Source organism: Camponotus vicinus, unplaced genomic scaffold (genome assembly GCF_025532165.1).
Source record: "Camponotus vicinus isolate PSW18456_S1 unplaced genomic scaffold, iyCamVici1.0 SCAF_4, whole genome shotgun sequence".
In the NCBI taxonomy this organism is placed as follows: Eukaryota; Metazoa; Arthropoda; class Insecta; order Hymenoptera; family Formicidae; genus Camponotus; species Camponotus vicinus.
The window spans coordinates 7,684,778-7,709,712 of NW_028141976.1; the positions used below are offsets into that span (position 1 = coordinate 7,684,778).

The 24,935-nt window shown below is 34.9% G+C and overlaps 1 long non-coding RNA gene across 3 annotated transcripts; it reads right to left on the bottom strand.

Moving 5' to 3' along the window:
- Positions 1-21,371: 21,371 nt before the first annotated feature.
- LOC145970746 (uncharacterized) lies at positions 21,372-24,689 on the bottom strand. 3 transcript variants are annotated; one of them, XR_014438587.1, is made up of 4 exons: positions 24,178-24,689; positions 23,541-23,689; positions 22,357-22,575; positions 21,372-21,741 (listed from the first exon to the last, which is right to left on the bottom strand). It is a non-coding gene; the product is annotated as an uncharacterized LOC145970746 (long non-coding RNA). The 3 variants fall into 3 exon arrangements; XR_014438585.1 differs by lacking the exon at positions 22,357-22,575; XR_014438586.1 differs by lacking the exon at positions 21,372-21,741 and having other exon boundaries at positions 21,878-22,575.
- Between the last annotated feature and the right edge of the window lie 246 nt (positions 24,690-24,935).

Consider the following 24,935-nt stretch of genomic DNA (forward strand, 5'->3'; position numbering starts at 1 on the left):
TAATGCGAGTAATTTCCTGACATGACATTTCCTTTGAAGATATTTATGATTAAGATATTTATTTATATTATTTTATTTTATTATTATTTATTATTATTTATTAGTTATTATTATTTATTTATTATTTATTATTATTATTTTATTATTTATATTTTAAATGATTTTTGGGATTATATTTTTACACCTTAACTATCTAATATTGACACACATCTTTAATGAAAAGAGTCCAGTTAAGATCGAAACATTTATTACTTTTTATTAAGAACTTTTGATTCTGTTATTTTTCAAACTAATTTTAAAAACTTTCGACACTTGTGCTGTTTATAAAATATATACACGTACATCCGTTTGCTCCTTAAACCTTTCTTGTATTATTTATTGTTTAGTTTATTATTTGGAACATTTTTCCATCGTCTTTTTTCATTTTTTGACGTATTTCAAACAAGTGTTCTAGCACGTCCACCTTCGTATTCAGTCCACGAGATAATCAGATATTGTTAAACGATTTCGATTTCTTGTGAAATAATGGAAGATTGAGAAGCACACGGGAGAGACAAAAGGAAATTTGCGATGTTATCGCGCTTTTTAGCTCAATCTCAGTCAAAGCGGAACAAATTGGCTTCGTAGAGCTCGTCTCGTAAACGGGCATTTATAGAGAATTAGCGGTACTCCAATATAAATCCTCTTCATTATCAGGGCAAATTTATTGGAGGATATTATCGAATTATCACGATAACATCGCGACGGTATCTGTCGGGTTTCGAGTACGGATTGTGTTCATTTGGGGCAAAAGGTCCCGCGTGGCCGCATAATACGAGTATTTATTACAAAAACGTTATTTATTGGCCGACGATTCTTTGAGCAAATGATTTGTTACTGGCGTGTCCATCGATTTTAATGGCACGCTTATAAAATTGACATTTCGTCTGATTGGATAGTTGAATGAATTCGAAATCAATTTTTTTTTTAATTTTGTGAGGTTGGCAATTTAAACTACTTTTTACGATTACTAAAAGAATGTGCGTGCGTGCTTTAGAATATTACGTGATTTTAATATAATTTTATATATTTAACTTTAATTTAATTTAAAATATTTTATGCTTTTGTTTTGAATTTTAATACAAATTTTAAATGTCAATATTAATAATAAAGACGGATAGGGATAATAAAATGCATATACATTTAGTTGCAAAATCATCATCGACTAAGAGAAACATAAAGAAGAAAATTTACTTGAAGAAAAGCAAAGTGGAAAAAATACAATGTAAAAGTTTATACTTAATAGAAAGGCTTTCGCGAGGTGGATCATCAGAGGAACTCATTTATTGGCGCGCTAACAACCCGGAGAATCGAGAAAGAAGAGGAGGAGGATGGGAATAATGTGCAGAAGTACGTGTAAACCGCGCGGAAGTAAAGCCAAGGCGAACGAATTCAGTCATTTTCTCTTGTCCCGCGACGTAATTGGAAACAGACTCGGGGATCGTCCTATGTATCAACACAGCCCGCCAGGATAACCGGGCGTTCCCTTTCGCTTATCGGATAATTACGGGGTTGGGTTCTTCTAGCCGTGCGGATTGGAATGAAAGCTGCCGGGTTACCGTCGAAACGGACTTCGGACGGAGGATGAAGACGCACGGGGGTGGATGGAAGAGGGAGAGCCTTGGTTATAGGAGGTGGAAGAAGAAGTCGTTACAAAAAGTTAAGTCGGATCAGGCCGAGGGTTGCACGATCGTGCAGGGGAGGAAGGCGTTAGATTAGCGTGATCTCCAGTGATAACGTTCCGCCACTTCCTCTTTTCCTCCTCCCCGTCACCATCCATCCGTTAACTTACTGCCGCCCTTCGCGCGCTCCTCTCTCTGCTACCCTTCCCTTCCTCCCTTCCTCTGATATCATCTCGTCCGGTCGGATTCTAGCGGACAGCATCTTAGCACGTTGTTACCGTGCAATTACCGACTCCCCCTAACGAGGAGGGGTCGCGGGGATGCAACTTTTGAAAATCTCCTATTAGAAATAACGGCCCCTCAGCGAGCGTACGTGTTCCGAACATTAAGGGTAAATTGGGATCTGCGAAGAGAAATGAATCCGCGAGTCTTGTCGAGAGAATGAGACGCGCTGTTTCAACGTACGTAGAAATAACGACCGGCCTGCGACTATTGTAATGCATTCCGATTTCTCTTTATTTCGGAATTCTTATATCAATCGTGGGAGAACTAATATTTTTAATAATATTTAAAAGTTTTTTAATTTTTATTCATTGCATGCAAAATTGAATATTATTTATTAATGTATTTAACGTAATTTTTGTTTTCTTTTTTGAGAAGTTTTTTAGAAGATTATACTACCCTTTAGATTCTTTGGAATTGTAATACGTAAAAAAGTAATTGTATGTAGAAAACAGAAATTGTATGCAATAAAAAATGTGTGTTACTTCTTAATATTTATTCTTTAATATGAGACTTGTGTATCTTAAGTATAATTATTATCAAGGTGCAAAATAGAAAAAAAAATAAATGCCAATTATAAAAATTGTAAAAAATCAATGTATATAAGATAATGCATTTAAAAGTTGCAAACATCAAATAATAAGAGATTTTGACAGATTTAGATTATTAATAATTTTTTTAAATTTTGACAGAATAGAACATTTTTGAATTAATACATAAAAAAAGAATATAAATCTTATAATCCATTTTCTTAGATATTTTCTTTTTTTGTCAAATTTTATTAATGATTGAATATATTTGTACAAGAATCTGTTGATTTTTTTACTTTTCATATTTCTAAAAAAATGCACATAAATATAAATATTTTAACAAGTTAGATATATGTATATATTTGCGCATGTGTGCACATGTATTGGTATATGCCATATATCTTCTTAATTGCCTCATGATGAAATTCTTCTATTGCGATTGCGTTTTCTAACAAAGTACAAAGTAGTGGCGAAAATAGCGGTTATAACATCATTGTAAAGCGTTCATTATGGTGGGTTAATGCAACTCGCGTAATTACTTTGGAATTGTTGTCCCTCTACTATTGAAGATCAGCAATAAAGCTCGTTTGTATTTCTCTAATTAACCGCAGCTGTATTGTCGATTGCCATTTTGGGTGCAATTACGGCGTTGCGACTTTACAACCGGTCTAAACTTTGTTCCATACGATCATGTATGTCGTATCAAAGACATACGATAATTGGTTTTTGATACGACTAAAACAATTGAAATTAACCAAGTTTTACTGAAAGAGAGAAGATTTAATCTTTATATAGTATAAAAAAAATGTTTGTTATTTTGAAATACATATAATTATATTATTTTGCAACAACATTTGTATTTTAATATTAACAGAGAAATATCTTTTCAGTTCTAGTATTTTACATAAAATTAAAAAAATATCTATAACATATTTGATAATTAAAACATCAATCAATTTTGAGAAATATTTTTCGCACAACTCATTCCTACATAAACTATAAAGCATCGTGTATATCGTATCAAAGACATACGATAATTGATTTTTGATACGACTAAAACAACTGAAATTAACCAAGTTTTACTGAAAGAGAGAAGATTTAATCTTTATATAGTATAAAAAAATGTTTGTTATTTTGAAATACATACAATTATATCATTTCGCAACAACATTTGTATTTTAATGTTAACAGAGAAATATCTTTTCAGTTCTAATATTTTACATATGCGTTAAAAAAATCTATAATAAATTTCATGATAATTAAAAAATCTATAATATATTTCATGATAATTAAAACATCAATTTTAAGAAACATTTTTCGCACAACTCATTCCTACATAAACTATAAAGCAGCATCGACAATTTTTCACAACGATCCTTTGACAGTCGTTAACAGGAGTGAGACCAAGTTTTAGAGACGCAAGGGACGCCCGGAAGACAGGAGGAAGTTCCGGCAAGAAGAAAAATAAAAGGGCAGGAGAAAAGATCTCGGTAATGGTAGCCGACCGAGGAACGGTCAATTTAGACTTCAAAGGGTTGTCCGGTATAAAGGATATATAAAAGGAGAGGTATGGTCTTTCTTACATCCCGAAGCAAATTCCGTCTCAGAGAGAGAAAGATAGAGAGAGAGAAAGAGAAGGAGAGAGAATAAGCGATGCCTGCGACCTACGGAGAGAGCAAACGCGCTCCATTATTTCCCAATAAATTTCCAACGCTGAAAGAGAACGGTCTCTTGCTTTCGCCTTTCCGGCGTGCAAGCGTCCACCCCCGGTTCCCTCCGTTTCACGTGCACGTGCGAATCCGGTCTCCAAGTTTTAAAGTGGTTTTAAAGTGTCATCGCGCACTCTCTCGAGAGTGGACGACGCCAGTCCACTCGGCTCATTTCATCCGTTGTATCGGTAAACTATAACGAGACAAATGGATGTAGGAACGAAGCACGCCCTCACATCCGCCCCAACTAGACATCTTTCTTCCCTTCGTCTGTTTCTTCCTTTTTTTTCCTCCTTTTTTTCCCTTCGCTCCCTCTTCCTCTAACGCGATCACCTTAGGTCTCTCGTCCGTCCTCCGCAACGGGAGAGAACGAGGAGAGAATCAAAGTTGTGGACGTGGTCCACACACATCCGCGACCATTCTCTCCATCCCTTAAATCCCCTCCCCCTCCCCCTCCTCCTCCCTCTCCACGTACTCTCCTCTGAACACGTACTTTAGCCAAAGTTGCCCCGTCTAGTCGCGATAGATATAAATGAACTTGGTACTTTCAATCGTTTCCAGTTCTTTTCCCGAGTCTGCTACAGACTACGGCGCGTAAAGCCGCTTAGTTCATCCCCCGATACGTTTGCGATACCCGATACTTTACTCGAATAAATAAGTAAACGCCCCGCCATACGTTACAATGTAAGGTATTTCGAGGTCTTTCGTATTCGAGTGTACATAATATATAAATATCCCAACAATCGTAAATCAATTTTCAAGAATTCAAGTCCTTTCTTATTCACTTTTCCACTGCTTTTGAAATAATGAAATATTTAATAAAATTCTTTAAAAAATTACATTTTACGCATATTTTACATTCGTGTCTGGTTTCATTTATTTATTTATTTTCACATATCAAACTTTTGTTTCCTTCGCACGCAAAAATAATCTTTATTATATCATACATTTTCGATTTATATCGCGAAAACGACATAGTAACGTATCAATATAACGTATATAAATATGCTCTATCTGATTTTCCCGATAATGCACTATTGTACGTCATAGTTACATCTGCATTCCCGGCTCCGTTGCCGAAATCTATAGATTACACATGTTTCATTGCTTTGAATCGCATTGAGTGATCAAAGCAATTAGCGAAACGCTGATTGAACATTCGCATCAATCAAATCACCAAACAAATAACGATTTCCCTTTCTGATTTCTATTCTTTGCATCCCCAAATGAATCAGCGCGATAGATCAATGTCGAAGACAATGAGATTTTTAGCTGCTGCTGTAATGAACAAACATGTATTTTGCGCAATAATATAATAATAATAATAATAATAATAATAATAATAATAATAATAATAATAGCAAAAAAGCCAAACAAATAATAACGAAAACGAAATATATCAGAGATAAAACAACGCCGATAAAATGGTGCTGATGTATTCTAAGAGATGGCGTCACGAGTATTGCACGAGAAGAAATACTGCGGTCTATATAATAGAAAAAAAAGGATGTAAAAAAGAAGAAACGCTGCGGCATCTCATCTCAGAGATATAAAACGTCCCTATCACGTAACGTTACGGGAACTCATCGATAAGTTGGAATAATGCAAATTGTAAACAAAATATTCTCGAGGAAGTCTCGGTGTTTTACGAGCGTGTTTCGAAGCGAGACATCTTCCCGCATCGTCTTCGGCTACAAAATGCGAAAGACCCAATGCGAAAACTTTCAATTGTAACGACAATGCGCGCCGATTTACAGCGTCGCGAACGGCTTTGCATTTCTCCCGCAATCGTAACGTCCCACGCCTCCGTTATCCCCTTTTTCGTACGGAACAAGATCGCGTCCGAAGTCAAATTCTATCCCGTTACGAGAGATTCCCGTGGGAACTGGAACTGTATCTTCCTCTTTGTACATTCAGACACACGGAATCCTGCCGACCACGACACGAGGTTGACGTTGTTTCGGAATTTCTCGAACGCTATGTTTTCTCATCGTACGGCACTCAAAAAAATGTTTCGCTGATGCAGACAGATTTCTAGATGTCACAACGAAAATGTATCTCTATTTTTTGAATCTGCATTGTTTGTAACATGCAAAATTTATAGCAGCAAATTAGTAACATTTTCTGACAAATTTAGATCTCACTTGTCAAATATTAATCACTGCGTTGGATAAATATAAATTTTGATACTACTAGATCTTCGAAATTTTAATGAATAGAAAGATTACCTAAATTTCATTAATAATTCAAATATAAATTCTATCTCTGTCATTTAGATTAAGTGTGATATCAAAGTATTTGCTAATCATTTATTACCTCAGTTAATTTTTGTCATTTAGAAAAATATTATTATTGCAAGACTATTCTTTTGAGAGGAAATCACATATAACATAACGTAAATAAGGACTCTTTACCTACCTATCGATACTACTCTTCCCAAATCAGAAAACTATTTACAAATTTGCTTACTTTTTTATAAATAAGAACTTTTATATTTCTCGTCTCTTTCATAAAAATAATGTTCTTATACGGATATTAGACTAGATTTTTTTTCAGAGTTATTGCATTAATACTACTTTTTCTAAGGCACTTCTTAAATAACGTCCACCAACGTCCTATACCACATGAACGTAAAAGGAAGTGCGTATGTGCGCAAAATATTTCGTGATTTCACGAATACGTGTCATGCGATTTTGCGAAGTTTATTTTATGAAGAATTGGGTGATATTCGCCCCGTTGTAACAGCGTTGCGTTTCCACGCAATCTTTTTTAATAGCAAAGCGCACACAGGTTGCGGCGGTCCCGGCGTATTGTTGCCGATAGGTGTATGTATCCTGTAACAGGTAACGTGGACAAGCAGTGTAAATTCTCTCACGCTTCATCATCGCGGTGTATCGCCCATATGCTACGATACCCGGAAAAAAATGAATACATATTTGGCAATTTCCAGCTTGCAGTATGCAGCCGAAAATGGCGGTGGGATGGAGAGCAAATATTTTGCTTGTAGGGCGTGAATTTCGTTTTTATAGAACTCGCGGCGAGGAACGCGCTCCGGAGTTTTTCGCAGTCATATACGAGGGGGAGGGGAGGGAGGGCTCGTCACGGGTATGCACATATGCACCTACGAGTTTGCTTTTATTAAAAACTGAAGTCGGGGGACGTGCGCCGCATCTCTATCATTCAAATAGACTTTAACGAATAGTCCCGCCGTGGGAAGGTTATTTTTTTTTAATCCAACTAAAGCTCGACTAAAAGGGAGAGAGCGAAAGGGATTCGGCCGGACATCGATGGCACGTAAAACGCGAACGAGAAAACAAAAATCGCTGCGGCTTATCGGGAAACACGCTCGCACGGGATTGTCGCTGGCTAAGTTTTCGCGCTCGAGACGAAATAAAAGTGTAACTGGGTTTCTTAAATAATCAAATTAATTCAGGAGAATGTATAATTATCGAAAACTACGAAACAGAGGGAAAAGACGATACGTTTCGGGGTGTTTTACAAGATCTCGAGAACGAGAAAGAGAGAGCAGCGACAGATGCGATGTTGCTGCAGACACCCCCGCGAATCGAAATGAACTTGGGGGGCTCGCTCGTCTCTCTCGCATGCGTTTCCATCCTCCTCGATCCTTTCCGATCGCTCCATTTCTGTCTCTTTTATCCCGCTGGTCTCTTTTATCTCCTCTTCCTTCCCTCTTTTTCTCTCTCTTCTCTGCAATTCGCGACTCTGCCAGACCCGTGGGTTCGTATTCCGGCTGTTTAATATATGGCTCCTTGTAATTGCCTCGCGATAAATTAATACGATTTCGCACGCATGTGCCGCACGATATATAGGCCCATTGTTTCGGGTGGCGGCGAGTGCCCCCGAGGAGAACGAGAAAGGGTACGGACACTTACATATCCCAGGATAGTTACCCGGAGTCCCGGGGACGATGCTTTCTCCCTTTTTCTTTCTTCCCTTTCTTTTTTTTACCCCGTGCGTCGATCTTGAGGAAGAGAAACACCTGCTCTCAGCGCGCCGGCCGCGATCCGGCGTGCTGAGAGATGCGGTTTACGAGAACAATGAGGTTCACCGTAATTTATCGCCCGTTATATAGACGTCCGCCCAGCCGGTCAGCCGAAATCCTCGCGGTGCGTAGAATATATTTTATAAAGAGCCTCGAGATCTCGCTCTTTTCCACCAACGCGCGGTCTGACGGCTCGTTATAAATAATATCATCAATTACCGCGTTACCATTGGCTTAAAAAGTCTTAGTGAGTGTACATCTCGTAAAGAGAAACGCCGAATATGCGTGAATAACGCAAGATCGGCGATGCAGCAAAAATACGTTTAATAACTGCGAATGAAATAATTATGTAACGACGGTACGAGAGAATTTATCTATATCGATATAGGAGGAAATTAGTAGTAGCGCAGGGTAATAGACAAGATGTGTGAAAACGGGCATCATTACGTGCGATAGAGGGGTGGAAAATGAGAGGGCGCACGTGCGTGAGCAACGGCGATTATACCAACGTATACGCATAGTTTAATGGTGGGTTTTAACAAAAATTATCGGGTAGATAATTTCATGGAACCGACATACCGGGTTAACATTAATTATTCCGGCGTCCGCGCCGAGCTTCGTTGAGCTAGTAAATTGAGGGCATAAATTAAAAAATAACAGTTTAGTTGCGTATCCACCTACCATATGTGACGTGCGTGTACGTAACGTATGGTCGGCGGCTCTATTATCACAATTAGACGTGCAGATTTAAACTCCGCATTAATAGCGTAAATTCTCGCAACGAGCGGCAAATCATCCTATAAAAAAACATCGATGACTCTTGTAATTATAACGTGCATGGCCATCGATCCTTTATCGAGAAATAATCAGAGATAAATTACAGCAATTCTTATAAGGCACAAGACATTTCTCTACAAATTATTCCAATCATTGTCAAAATATTTATTACGTCGTGAGTAAAATTGATTTTTATTGACTCTTAACGAGCCTCTTTTATTTTCCTTCCAATAATCATATTTAAATGCAAAATGTGTTTGCGACATTATAAAAAAATATTCCTTTTTTTACTGGAACACGAAATTGTGCTCGAGATTAATATGTAAAATAATATCACAAGATACTCCAAAGTATCCTCATTTGGAGAAGTCACATTCGTGCTTGCTATTCCTCGACATTCCGCTCGGTCCACGGAGGTATACATTCCCAAATTCTGTTTGTCACCGTTAGTCGCAGAAACTGTGTACGGAGCCAAATATCGCCAGGAACGATTTCGCGTGGGTCGGAGGGTTATATTATACGTCCGCAGTGGCACGATAAAAGTAACGGATACGGTAATTCACTTCGTTAATGAACTTCCAGTTGGCAAGCCCCCGGCTCTTGTCCGTGAGAGGCCGGAGCCAACTGGGGAGATACATTATCCCTGGAAATTAGAATACCGCGAACTCTCCAGGAGCATCGCGCTGATTCTAATATTGCGGGAGGGATAAAGAGATAAAACAGCGCGCCAAGGAGATGAGATTGTCGTGTGATACGGTAACGGCACAGAAAGATAAGCAACAGAGATGCGAATGGGAGTAAGAATTTTATAAGATGTAATTAAAAACTTCTCTGCTCCTTTGGCCATGCCTCGTAAGAGAACTTGTTTCTTCGATGACATCTATAACATTATTGGACTGAAATAAATTCAAGATTAAAATTCTTTTAGAATTTCGATAAAACCGCGCACATATCTAAAATATCTGCGAAGGGATCACGTTTATCGCACACACGCATGAATTTTTATAATTTCTGGAAATTAAATCTCGTAGCGAGTAAAAATGTTTCATGAGACGAGCGTCAAAATTAATTGTAAATCCAAGTTGGTTTTAGAATTTTATTTTGAAAACGTCAACTTTTCGATATCGTTAAAGGATCCATTTATCCTTAAAATATTTCCCCGTCACATAACGTTCCGATATTTTGCTCCACCGCGAAAAGAGTGCTTTTATAAACATTTTATCAGCTATCGGATAGGCGCGCGCTCAGCACGCGCACTCTCCGAGAAATTATTGATATCCTCGCGTGAATATTGTAAGCACGTGTGTTCGACCCGCGCGACCAATAAATATTGATAATACCGCGGCATTATAGCAATAAACGCAAAATATAAATAGAAATTTAGCGACATGTGCGTTTGGGCTCCATTCTCGTGGAGTAAGAGGGCACTGTAAAACCGGCTTATTATAAATTGATCTAATCTATATGCATTAAAAGCGAGTCCCGATACGCGTACACGTCCGCGACCGATATCGCGTTTTGATAATGCGGCCGGATATTCAAATTAGGCGAGTTTATCAGATTTACTGAAGTGTCGCCGCGGGATCGCACCGAAAATATGAATCCTGAATCCCTCGCGCGGTCATATCTTGTATATATTTTTTCTGTTTCGGTGAGCGTGATATTCGCCCTGACTTTGACCGCGTTATGTGTGGCTCACTTTTTTTTTTCTATTTATTTCCTGTGTCGTGCATCTCGATGGGGCTAAAGTTATCTGCTTTTATATATTTATTCATACTTTTTTATTTTTTTGGGGATAAATTATCGCGCATATATGACACGAATACGTTAAGAGTTGAATAATTAATTTAATGAACTTAAATGAAATTTATTCATGACACAGTCATTTATTTAATTCAATGATTATTAATTCCTATGATTATAATTCAGACTATTACAGTCTCGAATGAGAGCACGTCTAAAAGAAGATCGGGTCGTATAAAAAGCAACAGCTAAATTATATCTAAAAGAGGGTATTCTTCAATCGACATCACTCTGAAATGACAGATCTTATTAAGTTATAATAAAAGCGTCATGGCTATATATGCGCACATATTCGCGCGGAACAGAATTGGGCTCGATTCAAATCTATCTCTGGCCGGGGCAAGTCAAACATCAACAGGCAGCGGAGCGTAGAGGGGAAAAACGAAAAGCGGCGAAACGTGTATAATATCCAACAGAGGCGGCCGATATTCGCGTAAATGATTCACCGGCCGCTATCGTTCGCGCGAATAAATTCATTCGCTTCGAAGCTCGGCAAGGGTGAAAGGGGTGGAATCAGGTAACCACGGAGGCGGAAGAGACCGCGAGAGAGGGATGAAAGGGAGCAAAAATGTGTGTGGATGTGTGAGAGAGATAGAGAGAGAGAGGAAGAGAGAGAAATTGCTGGGAAGCTCATTCCATTCTGAAGGCAAAAGCTAACGCGAGTTACGACGAAAAGTTCGGCGCCGAGGCTGCGGCTAAAGCGATTCGTGCGACGTACCATCAAGGAATTCGCGATTTCTCGCCCCGGAGGCGTCACAAGGGAGGAAGGTTCAGAGCCAGACTGGGATATCGCATTAAGATAAATACGTAAGCACGCGGCCGACGTTGTGTGAAAAGTGTAATCGTCAAAAGAAAGGTCGAGGTATGCGCCCAGGCTCCCTCTTGCGAATATTTCATCAGGACTTGGGTGGCTCTCTCTTGCAGCTCGAGCAGTTCTCAAAGCTCCCTAACGAATTTCACCAGATCGTTCTCTCTTTACCGTCTTAGCGAATTTTGAATCTTCCCTTCTATATCCGTCTCGATCTGGCGTATACATCGTGTACTCGCCGCGAATGTTTTTAGACTCAAAATATGTGAATACATTTCGCGCACACTCGGCTCGTGTAGCTTCGCATAATAGCATAATTTGCCCCAGGCATTTCGGATATAATGGCCTAAAAATTTCCCGTAAAAAACTTGCGGACGAAAGAGATGTAGAAATTTTAAATATTTATTAAAAATTCAAGCATATATTTTTTCCATCGTCAAAATATGCGGACAAATACAATAATATACAATTTGATACAATTTGATGATACGTATGATATAGGGAATGAGCTCTCTCTCTAAAAAAAGCTTTTACTTCCATGATTAAATCAATACAGAGAAAACGGACAGAGAGGAAAGTCCGAAATGCTCGCGTTCAACGAGAGAGAAATTGAAGTAGACATTCTGGAAAATTAATATGAAATAATCTTCATAAACGCGCGTGAGAATGGAATTTTTTTTCACCAACTTTTTTTTACTCTATGTATTTATGAGTTGCGCGAGTTGCATGGTTCTCGGCGATGGACGCATGCTCAGCTCGCGTATAAGCTTTTAGAAGGGGGACCGAGGGGTTATGCTGACAAGCGACCGGCACGGTGGATTATCCGCCGAACCGTGACCGGATAGGATCATAAATTATGATGGGGAATTTGTTCGTTTTCGCTCTATAATTCCCGGTAGCGAAGTGCATAGGAAAAAAGAGAGAAAAAGAATCATCGCGCGTGAAAATCGCGCTTTTGTCGCTATCGCGTTGCCGAGTAGATGGCCTTTAAACTTGTTTGCTCGCGGGAACCAAGATACAAAACTTCGCGTCTGATAAATCGAACATCGCCAATTTAATCACATTGTCTCTTAATTTATCGGTGCTCGTTTTTAAAGGAAGATTTCTTATTTTAAGAAATTTTATTAATGTACCTTATTCGATCGGATTTCACGATAAATGTTCCCGCCCTTAAAAATATACATTTCAAGAGATCGTGAATAGAGAGCGGCAGAATTTTATTCTGAGAACACGCGGATGTCAAAGAGATTCATTAAATTAGAAATAAAAGAATGGAATTAAATCAATGATGTCGCACTGCATTTTTGAGCCGGTAAATGTATATAGTAAATTGTTTATAATATATTTGGGATTTAAAACGACACATTCCTGGTACTCTTATCCGAGATATTTCATTACGACATTGATGAATTCGGTTTTATCGTATGATAATGTAAGCCACACGAATGTAAGCCGTGATATATCGTAAATATTGTTCGGGAATGAATCACGTGGGATTATCGCCTTGGAAATTCGTTTACAAAGTCTCCTCTCGGCTGCGGAACGCCGCGTAGGTAATTTTACAGAGATTGAATTGGCTTTATACCCCGAGACTGAAATATGAGTCTGCGCTGTGTGAAATAAGAGCCGATTAGATTGAAAGAGTATCTCTTTTGATATCTTCTTATACGCGGTGGCGTCAGAATTCTCTTGCTAAACTCTTCCTTTCGCACTTTTCTGCGACGGGATGAGTCACGCGATAGCCAAGAGAACATTTAATAAATGCTTTCTATTTTCTTACATCTCACTCTGCGATATTTTAGAAATATCTTAATTATGAGAATGGAAGTGTCCACAGAACCAAGATATTTCTTCTGCGCATTAAATTAAAAGTTAATTGCGTAAATATTTAATAGAGATTATATGTATATGTATTATGTGACAGGATTTTTAATAAGCGTAAAAAATTCGATTTATTGGTATCTCGATTTAGCTTTAATAGATCTAGCTTCAATGTATGCAGCCTGAGCGATAGTTACATGTACGCCAGTCAAATTGAAAATACGTGCGTCATGAGTCTCATTGGAAATCGGAGTCACAATTGACGTGTTGCTCCAGATACTCACTCGGTATCAGTCCTTGATGATTCAGCTTGGTAATAAATTGTTAATTAACGATTCCATCAGCGGTGACTGAAGAGCGTACGTGAGGGGAAGAAAATAGCGGAAATCCCACGACAAGGATTAATAAAAATAAAACAAGCGCGGCGAGCTGGCACCGCCATTGCTTTACGCAGTGCCATTTGCGTTCGACATGTTAATTACCGGCACGGCCTCATTAATCCTTCCACGACCAACGTTTTGTCTCCCTCAACTTGTTTTACCGAACTTTACACAATAGCCATCTCTCCGCGTAAATAAATGGAATGAGACAAAAAAAGAATTGCTAGCATTAAAAAAAATTTATAGTGATCGTTTATAATAAATAAATTTGCGAAGAATTAATCAAGATGGCTGTAAAAAAAATTAAGCCCGCACTTGATTTTTATATAGGGCGATTCACGCAATTAAATCGTAGGGTCTATTAGATAGTCTAGATAGTCCGTTGTAGTCTAATTTAGAAGATAGAAACCTAAATCTCTAAATGAAACATATGCTTTCAAGGAAATGTTGGAATGTTTCATTATAACAAACATTTTGTGATTAATTTTTTATGTATACACAGTAAAAAATAAAATATTAATTTTAACAATTTTCACATGTCTCAGAAAGTCCACTCTAAATTTTAAGTTAAAATAACTCATTCGTCGTATGTTACTTATTGACAAATTAAAAATGTTAAATAATTGACACAATACATTTATTTTTGTTATTGTGACTTTAAGTGTAATGTAAAAATAATATACAAATTAATTAAAAATTACAGGAAAAAATAGTTACAATAACTTGTAAGAATTGTTGTAGAACATTAACATATAATAATAATTATTTTGACTTAAATTATTTGTAATAGAAACATTTGACTTTAGTAAATTTGATTATTTTGTATGTCAAAGTTCAAGATTATTTAAAGATTTGCTTTAACTTTAGAATGTTAAACTGACTTTGAAACATGTTGATTGTTTAAAATGATTATGTTAAAAATACTCAAAATAATATTCCATTTCTAAGAGACATATACAAAGTGTTAAGTTATGAAGTTGACATAAATGTAACACATGAAAACGTTATAAAAATAATAACATATAAGTTGTATGTTAATTTTACATTAAAGTACTAATCAAAACGTTGTAACACAAGAAAATTTTAACATATGGATGCACAATTTTTTACTGCGTATTAACTGCAAAATATGCATATAACATACTATTACATATAATTAAATAAATAAATAAACTGTAGCCAAAATAAATAGATTAATATAAATAGATTGAGAGAAAGAGAGACAGAGAGAGAGAGAGAGAGGAAGGGAGGGAGGGAGGCAGGGAGAGAGAGAGTTCAAATTTAATATCTCCGAATGAAAAACGAAGCTTAAATAAAAGTATAAATGATATATCGTTTTTCAAAATGAGCGCAAGTGTTAAAAACATGATCGATATTAAAATAATAAATAACATCTGCAAATAATATCATAGTGATATAAAAATTAAAGGATTACGAATATATCTGACAATGCATTTAAGTATACAAAATTGTGAATTTATGTGCATTCATGTCCATTCATATCCATTCTTCCGAACAATATTACATCTATCTTTTGTTATTCCTGGCAACATTTATTCTGACTACATTTTTTTGAGCCAGAACTCGAGAAAGGAGAGAAACTTCTTTTATTATCGACTGATAATCATCGTTGACAGAGCAAAGATTTTATGCTTCTTTACGATCACAAACTAAATATGCACATCATTCAAATTGCGCGAAAGAAAGACGATTATATATATCTAGGTTATAATATTCTAGCCCATTTATTTTAACTCTCCACTAGCGGACTCAGGGGGGTCACTCATGATTCATATCCTAAAACTATTTTATAAAACTCATAATTGAGATAAATATTCCACATTAGTATGCATAGAGATACAATAAATATATATTATCCGCTTGTATTTCAAAAATATCTCTCTCTCTCTCTTTTCCTTTAATTATTATGTATAAGTTGCATTTTTTAAAGAAAAAATTTAAAAATATAATACATTTAAAATCTAACATCTAAAATTTTATTTTAGAATAATAATATAAAAGAAATTTTGCTATATAACTCAATACTGAACCAGAATTTTTCATGTATCTGTTATGTCAACTTAGATTGCCACATTGTCGGAATGTTAAACTAACGAATCTATGATATGTCATATTTGTCTGTAAAATCTTTATGTTATTGTTAGCGCAATACATTCAGGACACATAATTATCATAGATTCGTTCACCTCAAAATAAAATAAAAATTTTTGTCACTCACCGGTCGTTCCGCAACAATGGAGTTGACTGCATCGAAGTTATGTTGTTCTCTATAACATACAAATATAAGATGCCAATTATAGCAGTAATCAAAATAATTAACATTTGCAAAAATTGTTATTGCACGTACCGGATATAAAATTTTCGATATGTACAATAATAAGCAGAAGGATATTTAATAAAATAATTACATATATTTTTCGAGAAGCTAATTCTTCTCAAAATACAAACTTTTATAAGATTCTTTTGTTCAATTCTTTCTTCAGTCATCTAAATAAACGAATCGAATCAACAGATGTGCACGTGATTAATAAAAAATAGTTGTATAAATTAATCATTTCAAGAGATTGGTCCACTTTCATCTTTCGATATCTCTCCTAGACATCTTTTCCTTTTCTCAGATTGTCAGGACTCGTACATACTTGCGAAAATGATTTGTATATATTATAGTTCATTACTATTTATTATGCAATATGATGAGAAGGAACACTTTGCTTGGCACTCTCAAAGTTAGACGCGCGATACTTTGCACGGGATTTCCAAACTAATTAAGACAAATCATACTAAAAATGGCATATTGAAAACAAGTATATTGTTCAACGTATTAAATGGGCTCTCTAGCCACATATATGATATGTAAATCATTTAACTAATTAATGATATCGACTTATGACAATGCAGCGTGTTTCGGATACTTAATTTTGCCTTCAATGTAAATCTTTTAGGTACCATTTTATTATTATTAAAATATACTCAATAAAAGGGTTATGTTATGTAATTTTATAATATAATATAATATAATTTTTAATTTACTTTTTATAATTAAGAGATTATTGTACATACATTATTTATGCATTTGATATATTATTATAATATTTCTCCCCCTCCCCCGTTCTCTCTCTCTCCTTCTCTGTTTTCTAAATATAGAAATTCATTAATATAGGAAGTATTAATGTATGTCACAGACAGTGCGTAATATGTATTATTGGTATTATTTCAACAATATATGCAGACCATTGAAATGCGTAGAGTTTAGCATGAAAAACGGCAAACGAAGGGAAAATCGCGCGAGCGTCGGCTTCCTCTCGTATCCATAGAAGAAAACGAGGTAGTATTGGGATAATCTCGATGCGCTCTCTCGTTCTCATACATATTTATCCGCGACGTGTGTACACGGTGAATGCACCGGCGATCCATATGCATGGTGCAACGACGATGGAATCGCGCATTCGAGGTGCGGTCCCTCTCGCAAAGGGGTGGAAGGAGGGAGGGGGAGGGCGAGAGGCAGCCTCGGGAGCGCTCGAAAGGTCGGCGAAGTGTGTGGGTGGCCTCTTTTTTTCTCCGTCGGCCAATTTCACGGTTGAAATGTAAGGAAACTGCGAGAGAAAAGGGGGCGGGAATCGACTGCGATATTAATGAACGTTTTAAAAGCTTATCAACGACGAAATTACGAGAGAGAAAGAGAGAGAGAGAGAACACTTAACAAATTTTTATATGTGAGTAATCAGCTATTTGAGATACGATATTAAACTTGCGCCGACATTTCTAATTTAACTAATAAATATGAACATGATTGAAGTATAATAATAAATTGTACGCGGGTAAATCAATATTATATACAGAGACATGATGTAAAATTTACGGTAACATTTTTTGAAGAAATAACTATTTCAACATAAACATTTGATCGATACTTTCTAAAATCAAAACGGCGGTAAATTACAAGAAAATAGGAAAAACAGTAGCAAATTTTATAAAAACATTACAAATTTATTTTTTTAAATCACTCTTCGATATGTACTTTACATAGATATATAAAAATGTGTCACGTACACAGAACATATAAATAATTGGACAAAAATTTTATAATCCGAAAAATAATTAAAATGAAATACTTGAGTTCTTTTGAATATTTTAATTCAAAATTCTAATAAAATAACAATTTTTATATCCATTAATAATAAAGAATTAATATATTGGGAATTTATTATTTAATGGTTTTAATTACCCGTATAAATAAAAATTGGTGTCTTACAAGAATTTCTTCACCTATTATAAAATAATATTTGGTCAGCGAGCGACTTTTTCAAGGATCCTCCATGGCAATCGGCATTGCATCCATCGAGCGAGATACTCAACATCGCTCTGGAGTCGCATATCACTGTGTTAAGAAGCAGCATTAGGTGTGAGGTATGGGCAGCTCAGTGGTCTAGAGCAGTTGCCCGGAAAGCGAAAGACTCGGGTTCGATTCCCGATCCAGTCACTTGTACCTCACATATTTTTCTAGTCCACGAATATTGTTTTCTAACAATTATTCGTTGGGCTGGAGAGTGTGTAAATGCTCTCTCCAAAGAATATGCGTCGATGCCGTTGCCACGGATGGATTCTGTCGCTCATTAATCAAATGGATGTATAGACACGTCCGACCTCCTCCCACATACATCCCTATCTTTTCTAGAGGCTTGCCACGGTCCTATTTAGGGTCTATCCGCCACTGCTATTCTAAAATAATATTATTAAATGAACACAAGTTAGGCATACCTGAGGAGATTTAGATAGTGTATCTCAATATATATACAATCATACGTATTTCCCTTTCCCTTTCTTTCTTCTATACACCAACCTCTATTCCTTGAAGTAAATCTTATTTCGTATTTAGTAGTGTACGATCTGTGATATACATTATATATAAGAAAATAAGTGGTGGTGGAGTTATTTTACAACAGAAGGTGTATGTAAAATAATGTGCAGTATTTGTAATACAAATATTAAGCCTAGGTCAAAAGCAGTAGAAATTATGAGACATCATCTAACGGACGATAAACATATAGAAGTTTATGGCAATGTTTTTTTTATGGATATATAGATTGGAATTTATACTATGATTCTATTATAATAAAAGAATGTATGACTCATCTTGAACATTTAAAATGCAAATATTGTGGGTATATATTTTCTATTATTGAAATTACTGCTACGACTGAAATGATAACACATTTAGAAAATAATCATAAAATTAACGAAAGTAAATGGATAGAACTTAATATGTGTATAGTAGCCCAAACTGAAGGTTGTAATTATTTGTAAGCTAAACCAGGAGATGTGATCGAAACAAGAAAGTGTAGGAAATGTGACTTTTTTTATCATTTCTTTCATCATTCGCGACTTAGTAATGCTATCATCTATGTAAAGCTTTTGCTCCACCAGCATTGCTCTAAAATTACAGAATTTCCTTCGGATATCATACCAGAAGAGTAAGTTGAATATTATTAATTTACTTCTTTTGATTCATTTATATTTTTCGCATACAATAATAAGAATGTATATACATATATCATAGATAAAATTACAACTTTTAAATATTTATAACACTGCGTTTACTACAAATATTTTATATATTCGAGTCATTTTAATTTACTTTTTAGATTATTATATTAAAATATCATAATACAAATTTATAATTTATTAATTTAATATTTTTATAATTGAACAAGAAAGAGAGAGAGAAAGAGAATTTGACACATAAACATAAATTGTGAATAAATATGAAAATTTTTTGTAAAAATTATAAATAATTTTTTAAATGGACAAATATATTTAAACTGATATTAGATTTTTATATTCAATTTGTTGACATAAAACATTTACAGTGACAATATTGTATTTAATATGTAAGAGAGAGAAGAGGGGAGATGGCGAGGAAGAAGGGGGAGAGAGAGAGAGAGAGAATTATATTTTGCGACATCGTAATTAGATAGAATTTACCATGATGTATCCCCTCCCTTCTCGAGCCCCCATCTTCCTTTCGAGTCTCCCCTCGGGGATATCGAGGAAACCTGTGACAATCAAGAGAGATGCGCTCGGTCCCCACCTCTGTCCCCACGTCTCAATTTGTTCGGCAAGTGACACACGCGTTTTAGTTTGTGTACATCTTTATGGTGAATACACGCGCGATTTCCGGAGAGGGAAAGCTGCAATCTCGGGTATTGGGAGACTGGTTACGCACAGTGATTTTCCTACCCCTAATGACTTTTGTTTAACTCACCCTACACGTTGTATCTCGATGCCCGAGCTCGATGTTGCTTCGTCTTTGTCCGGGGTTTGAATAAATCGCTCGTGTAACACGCGTCCCTCCCTCCTCGTTATTATAAAATTGTAATAGTCATCAAGATGCGAGACGAGATGCGGCAGTACCCCGGGTACGATAATTCGCGCTCCATATTTCCGTTTATTCGAAATTGATGAGTCATGTAAGCTCGATGATACATTTATACGCTTATATTCGATATCTCTGATTATCGTGGAATTTATCGTGCAAAAAAAAAGTAATTTGTAAATTAGCAACTGCTACTCAGAAACTATGTGGATTAAATGATGAGACATTCATCCTCAATCTCTGAAATAATTCTCACGCTTATTTATCGCTGCCGAAGTTCCTGATTTTACAATTTTCAAATCGCGACCGCGACGTGAATCTAATATCTCTCGCAGAAATATATCACCGTCGGATTAACAATGTAAAAATGCAAATAAATTTCGTGGCGGGCACACACGACCCCCCGGGTTGAACGGCACTAAAATCGATCCGGGGAGATGGTTACTGCACATGGCTTTCGGGCCATTTACCAATTACCGACGATTAGCCGCATAATATCTTCGCTAATAAAATTCTTAATTACAAATTGTGGATATGGGATATCGGCTTTTCTCGGTTCGCGATACTGATTATCGCTCTAATAATTCGTTGCACCAACTGCAATCTACCAATATCGTTACTGCGTATGTATATCATTAGCCTCACATAATTACCTATAGCGCCAAAAATGTAAAAGAGAGAGAGGAAGGGGAGGAGATGCGCCGCAATTTTCGATACTGCATTGCGTCACGGCACATTTCGCAGTTTTCCACATGGTCCCTCGATGTATCTCACATAGCGTTTATTTACTTTTTTTTTTTTGCTTGATAATGGTATTTGATGTATGATTTACCTGCTTTACATTCACGCTTTTCATACATTACGAGCGCTAATCTACCGTAATTTGTAATAAAATATATTTTATAACCTTTGACCGACCTATATTTTATGATCCGCCATTTCGCATGCTGATGTTGCAAAGGAATTTATAAAACATTTAGGAATATAATATATCTCTTTCTGTATTTAACTTCTGTATTTTAGTTTTGCGTGCTGACTCTTTCAAGTATTTAGCGCGCTACTTTGAATAATAAATATAAGTGGATATATTGAAACAGAGAGAGAGAGAGAGAGAGAGAGAGAGAGAGAGAGAGAGAAAGAGAGAGAGAGAGAAAGAAATTTGATCGAAAGCTTAACGTTTGTTGAAATTATTTATTTCCATGCGTATAAATTCAAAGAAATGTGTTGTCATGTCTTAATAGCAATTCGAGAGCGATACATTCGCGATATAGAACAAATGGCCGAATTTGTGGGGTCGGTAACAATAAGCCAGTTGGTTCACATGACGTCGGAAAGAACTGCGAATCTGTTGCCATACAAATATCGAAATCAAAGGCGGTCACGCACGTGTAGTAACATCTGGTGTCTCGGACCATTTGCCGATTAGCGACGATCGGTTGCATAATATCTTCGTTAACGCTTTCGCTCGCGTTCCAACTCAATTATTGCCACTCGACATAACATGTCGAGAACGTACGATTGCATTACGCACGAAGTCTGCATTTCGAAGAGCAAAATACGTGAATTGTCGTGCCTGCAAAATATTTGATCGGTAATTCTTCACAAACAATCATACTTCTCTTATTTTAACAATAATAAAATAATAATTATCTTAATAACTGTAAAAAAGATTGGTAATTAAAATAATATCGATAATATGTTATTAATAATATGTTAGCGAGATGTATGATTTCCAAGAGTGCTTTTTAATTAATCCCTTAATTAATCTCTTAAGCAATCCGATCAAAATCCTTTAAATCAATTATAATTTTAATTTATTAATTTTATCATCTTTTCCTTTTAATATATATTTCGACATTTAAATTAATGCCAGCATTGCAATTTCGTCTTTATACCGAGTTTTCAATCGATCCTCCTCGAAAGCCGATATTTGCCGTACGTTCATTAGTCGCGTGGTTATTTAAAAAAATTTTATTTCGTTTCATTCATTATATGTCGGAACAAAAACGATATTTGTGTACTTCGTGAAGCGAATTCGAAGAGAATAGAACGAATCTTGACTTTAAGAATGCTTTTGGAAAAGACGATTAATAATGGCTGTCGCGTGTCTTCGTTCTTCGAGCGATTTTCTCTCGAGTTTGTTGACCGATTCGGAGACGAAATATGACGGCAAGAGAATTGGACCGACCGACCGACCGATTTCTTTGACAGAGGCGAATATAATTGTGCGCTTTGACGCGCGTCCCATATGTCGCTCCTGCGGACAAAGTGCAAAATTCAGAATGCCAATTTGTTATTTCTTTTTCTTCATTCCATCGACCAGATCCAGTGCATTGTGCATATCGTTGCTGAGCCGAGCGTGATTGACCGGCAATTTCATAACGAGTGGTCCGGAACATACGTAAGTCTGAAACCGGTTCGTTGGACAGCCTTATATGCACGATTACGTCCTTTTAATAACTAACAATTTTGTTAATATAGACTTTATTTATTTATGTGTTTTATTATTTTTTTTAGAAAGATAGATATTGAAATAATCCTTGATTTACGCAATAAGCTTGTTATCAATTTTAATTATTTTCTTAAAAAGAAATCACGTTTGTGTGGTGTTTTCCGGAATATAAGCAAATAACAAAAAGTTTTTTAACTGTTACAATAAATTAAAAATTAAAAAAATAATTAAAAAAGTAATTTAAAAAATTGCGATTTTACAGAATGACTTTAAATTAGAAATAATATTGATTCTGCCAAGTTGATTAGTATAAATGATCAAATCGATAGAGAAGAAAGAAAATACAAGAAATAAATTAAATAAACATTATAATGAGATTTTGTGGATTGTAAACTGAACACTATTAAAAAAAAATCTATTTAAAATCGTCATTTTATTTTAATGCATATCAATACCATATTACTTTTATTACTGTCAATGCATCACATGTTTATAAACTTGAGTAAATAAAAGTTTAATATTTAAATTTACATATATATTTGTACTAATGTATATACAATCAAAAAATTATTCGTATTACTTCTATATGATGACAAATTTATGTATTATATACGATTAATTATATATAAGATTATATATAATAATTACATATAATTACATATAATATATTATAATTACAAATAATTATTATATATCTTATATATATATATATATATATATATTATTATATATCTTATCTATATATAATAATTGTATATAATTATTATATACGAATATTATATAAGGGTATTATATACAAAGGCATATTATATATAAAATATTATACATAACAGGGAAAACATATAAAAATTTTGAATATTTGGCGACGTTATAATATAAAGTTAAAACGCAAAATAAATTGCTCGTCAAAGATACTAAACCTTATTTATGATTATTTATATCATAATAATCGTTAGAGTTCGAATTTTTGTTATTGTTATGGTAGCGACCTGATGTAGTATTGTCCTCGATATCTCTCTTGAAATTCATATCAGTGCCGTCGAATTTTAAAATCAAAATACTAGTTAACCTGTAATTATATATAAATATATATATAAAATAGCATGAGAATAGAATAAACGGAAGAAAGAATAATTGAAGTAATCAATTTTATAAAGTTTTAAAGTAATCATACGCGCACATTATTTCATTGTCAGTTAAAAATTATTATTAGAATCTTTTTATTTGAGATATTAGAATATGTGGATACAAATATTATATAGATTCAAAAAGATTCTCTAATTATATAAATTCTCAAAAATTAATGATTTAAATTATAAATTCACACATGATAAATATTTAAAAATTATTGTATCTGTATATTATGACAACTAAACTCACAAATGTTTATAAAACGAGAGTGTGCTATGTATTTGTTTCGAATATTTGATATTTATTATAAAGAAATGTTAAATTTTGTATGTTTATTGTACATAAAAATGCAAACGATTCAAAAATAAAATAAATAAATAAATAATAATATAAATAATATAAAGATAAGATAATAATAAAACTTACCAAGGTTTTTCTTATTGCGTTGGCATCATTTCCAAAGATATATTAATATTAATATTGCTATGATCATCGAGCAAATGTTTCATTAATATAAAAAAATTACTTTCTTTATAAATTAATTTGCAGTCTTTGCATCGTTTTTCCTTGCTTCCTTCATGGAGTTGTTTAAAATAAACATGAAAATTGTTCTTCATCCAAGTGTAGAGATAGTCTGCTTTACTATTGTTAATTTCATGTTTCTTGATTAAATGTCGTAATAATTTGTTGCGATCTAGTGGTTCATAGTATTCACAAAGCTTGCATGTTACACGATCAATTATAATCTTGTAAAACTTTTCTAGCCAGTCACCTTTTTTGCTGGTTTTTTTATAATACTTTTTATGTTGCTTGATTACGTGAAAGCGTGCAGATTTCGGAAGTGTTACTAGATAACTTTCATCACAAATACTGCATGTTATTTTATTATTTTTAGAGAGAAAATATAGCTGTATATACTTTTGCGGAGACATGATATCCGCTTTATATCGAAGATCGTATGTTACTAAATGTAAGAGAAGAATTATATTTCATATCAATGTGTCATTGTCACGGAAATAAACACTGGCAAGAAAGAGGAGAAGATCGCTACAACAACTTATATGATTCCCTATTGATATGAAAATCTTGATACACAATCTAAACGTCTGCCTAACATCTCATTCGATCTTATTCGATGATTACAATTTTGAATTTACACTAGAAATATATGTCCAGTATCTATA